General features: G+C 38.2%; 1 long non-coding RNA gene across 1 annotated transcript; it reads right to left on the bottom strand.

Moving 5' to 3' along the window:
• Positions 1–213: 213 nt before the first annotated feature.
• LOC108627398 (uncharacterized) lies at positions 214–3,657 on the bottom strand. Its single transcript, XR_001916721.2, has 3 exons — positions 3,314–3,657; positions 2,831–3,041; positions 214–434 (listed from the first exon to the last, which is right to left on the bottom strand). It is a non-coding gene; the product is annotated as an uncharacterized LOC108627398 (long non-coding RNA).
• Between the last annotated feature and the right edge of the window lie 457 nt (positions 3,658–4,114).

Genomic DNA, 4,114 nt, shown 5'->3' on the forward strand with positions numbered 1-4,114 from the left:
GGCTGTGAAAAAAATACAATTAAGTCCTCTGTTTGGAAAAAACGAAATTACTTTCCCAACGACCCATAAAAATATGTATGTTGTAAATGTATTATCACCGAATGTATTGCAATATCTAAAATTGCTACCATGTTTCAAATTCAATTAAGATTGTTATGTGTATCATAGACGCCCATTGGAAAAGATATACAATACAATAAAGATTTACTCACCTTTCGCCGTCGTCGTTGAAGGCATAATCCCCCAAGAGCAGATCGCGAAGCCTGTATCTGGGTGGTAGAATCAGCGGCAAACAGGGATCCGGCTCGTTCATTGTTGCACAATACGTTCTTCACAGTTTCCTCAAAAATTCCTTTCGCATACTACTTGACCCACCAACGTACCAGAATTCACACTGCACTGACACAAGAAGCTTCATATTACTGCGTCACCATCTGAAATATACCAAAAAGACCTTATAAATAAATTACAGATTTTTAAACATTTACAGGAATTTTAAATAATTTAAAGAAACACAAAATATAATAAATAAAATACAACTTATAATAGTTAAAAGAGGAAACAAATGTCCTCATGTCCTTCGTTTCTTCAATTTTATTTATAAAAATAGGAATCTGTCTATTTATGAAGAAAATCACAAGAATCGACCCGAGCTTTCAGACGTTTAGCAAAATCATTTTTGGAAACTTCTACCTCTAAATTATAATAATCGTAGCCTGGCTCACTTGATATTCAAAACAAGACCCTCATACTCGCAGCATTTTTTCTCCCTCCCACGTTATGTCATTACTTCCAAGCAATTTCGAAGGCTCTCAGGATTTTCAACGCGAAACTTTCCCGTGTTAAATGCAATACGATACGATTCCGGGTCACGCGTTAACGCGGAGCTAACTGGCTTGTTGAACATATCGACGCAGACTGATAGGTATGTGATCGCTCAGAGGACGCGTACTTTTTGTACAACCCACCCTCCTCAGTTTTTCGGATCACTATACATGACGCGAACAGTCGCGGCAGTGATATAAAAACCTGTGAAGGGTGGTTGATTAATACAATGTGATGTTTACATTCGTAGTAAAAACATAACAAAAACTGAAAAATTCTCAAGCGACAAACTACGATGGTACAAAGTGTGACAAAAAAAATTTGATCACCATTTAGAACCATCCGTTGTAATCCTTGCATTGCTGTCCTCTTCGTAAATTGTATTCAGTAAATGAGTAATATGAATATCCTAATGACACTTTTCCCTACGTCCTTTTAGCGTTCCAAGAGCTTTTAACTAAATTACGTGCCGGAGAATACGTGTGCACGTTACACTTCCCGACTGCCACTCGATGACTATGGGGAAATAGAAACCGTTCATGATTCGATTAACTGGAGACTGTGATCAAAGATTACTCGTGTCCACAAGACGCGGTTGGAATTTAGATATTAACTAACCATCGTTCAGTCGCTTTCACAGAAATACTCAATAACAGACTGAAACTTTTTATGCAAAATTGAACTACTGAATTATGATATTAATTATAAAAATATTCTACTAATTAAACTCCGTTATGTAACGTAAATTAATCTAAATATATAAACCAATATAAATAATGCAATAATTAACTGCTACTTTATATTTGATGTACAAACGTCTGAACGTAATTAATTATAAATAACGGAATTCAATATATGATTAATGAATCTATTGATACGCAATTCGCATGGCATTAATGCCACCAGCGTTCGTCGAGTTTCAATCGTAACAGAGTTTATAACGAACCACAAATACGGTGTGGGGAATGCATTCTGATCGACGAGCCTCGTACATACGAACACGGTATTAATTCGTGACCAATTAACCGAACGTGCTAAACGACTGATGAGGATGACCACTGAGGATATTAGACACTAAACGCGACGATGGGACATCGACGAGACTCGAAAAGCTGCGGTTGACGGAATTTTAACACTGTTGACAAGCGACAAGGTCGATTCAAGTGCAAATTGAACTCGCACTTCGCAGATGATCGCAAATTAGCCAAAGTAATAGGAAATTGTTCTCAAATTAAACAAATGAGCTAACAATTTTCAAAGCGTGGAGCTTTTTAATCACCTAAAAGACAGAAAATATGTTTAGACACCCGCTATTACGACGTACATCGACCCATAATTATTGGGTCTATAATTTAAAAACCGGAATTTTTTTAGGAAATTTGAGCGTTTATGAAAGAAAATCTTGTACAGTTTTTTTATTCAAAGTAAAGCGCTTGGAAATGGCTATTTAAATCACGCCCAATGATTCCGCTAACTCTTCTTGTGTTCGACACGCGTCTTGATCGAGTAACGCTTCCAATTCTTCATCTTCAAACTTTTTCGGCTGCCCAGGCCGCTCTTTGTCTTTGATGTAAAAATCGCCACTTTCAAAGCGCTGAAACCACTCGAAACACTGTGTTTTCGCAAGAGCATGTTCGCCATACAATTCCACGAGACTTTCGACTGCAGTTTTCTTTGAAAAAAAGTGACTCAGCAAAACTTCCCGCAAATGCTGTTTTTTTCGCAAATTTTCAAAATTTTCCATGACTGAAAAAAATATGATTCGCACAAGCAAATCAAACACTGTTCACTGATTTTGACAGCTTATGAATAGAGCTTCAAAACAACGTGTATGTCAATGATTTTCTACAACGCATACACAAGTGCTAACATCTAGTATGAAATTCCGGATTTTAAGTTATAACCTAATATTAAATTATAACAACCTAATTATTAAATTATATACAATTGAATACAATTGAAAATCGACTCGCTTATTTCAATTACGACGTATGAATGTACTTACATAACTACAGTTTCCCGATGTTCGGCCACTTGGATAAGTAATTCATCCTCTTTTGTCGAATCTCATTGTAAGCGCAACAGCGATCAATGTTCATTTCCTTTAAACGATCGCACACCGACTGAATCTTGAATCACGTACCGGCACACATTCGATACTGTTCTCCCTTCGATCAATAACATTGTTTCCGACGGTTACCATGTCGTGCATCGAACTGTTAAACAATTCAACAAAATCGTATCACTCTGGTCACTTCGGTCAGCACGAACACTACAAATCAGGACCACTGTTCCTCGGGACTTCGATTGTATCGAACATCGACCGATTCCATCTTGCATATCGATTTTCAATTTGGATCATTATTAATCGAGACGCCATCTTGGAACTTAAGTACCGCTCGCTCGTGTCGTGTAGTGTAGTGCTCGTGTAATTAAGTTCATTTTCACAGTTTCAATTAGTGCGAATTATCAATAATTTAATACGTACTTTCGTGTGCAATCTCGAGCATCAGTAATGGAGGTTAATCGACACGTTTCGCTAATGAACATTTGCAACGCGAAGCGGAACATCGTTACGAACGCCAGGTTGGAAACGGTAAGGACAAACTCACATGGCGATAAAAAAATTCAAAAATTGACCAAAACGATTTGAGGTTACGGATACTCTGATCGTAAATGCGCGCTAAACCGTTCTCACTAGAGTCACGTGGTACAGTAGCGAAACAGCGAGCGCTGAAAGGAATGCGCGGCACGTGCGAACCCGTCACGTTCCCAATCGGGACGAACGACGACCGGCGAATGGTTCGAAGCGCGCGCGTCGCGACGCTCACTCGGCGGCGTCTCCCGCTTCAATGACGATGCATCGCCGTCGCGACGTCGACCTCGCCCCCCCGCCGAACGACGCCCACCGTCGTATTTTATTAAAATGCTCAGAGAAGGGCAACGTGTATCAATACTCATAATCAGAGGATTCTTAAATCTCGATTGAAATTCGTATAATTTCGTATGATTTGGTATAATTTCGTATGATTCTACTTAATGTTTATTACTGCCTTTGCTTGATGATCTTATTTATAATGTTCGTTGATTCAATGCTAAGGAGAGATCAGGTAACGCATTTCATTATTTAGGGAATCTCGAATATGCATTGCAATTCTTAAATTATTAATCTTCTTAAGGGGACTACCCAGTGTGACTAAAATTTAGGTGATTTTTGGAAATTTTTTTTAAGAGAAGTATTCCATGGAATGTTTTTAAACTTTATGGATGTATTTGCCTATGATTGAAG

The sequence above is a fragment of the Ceratina calcarata genome, unplaced genomic scaffold (assembly GCF_001652005.2).
Source record: "Ceratina calcarata isolate Rehan_Ccalc_2016 unplaced genomic scaffold, ASM165200v1 scaffold469.2, whole genome shotgun sequence".
NCBI lineage: Eukaryota > Metazoa > Arthropoda > Insecta > Hymenoptera > Apidae > Ceratina > Ceratina calcarata.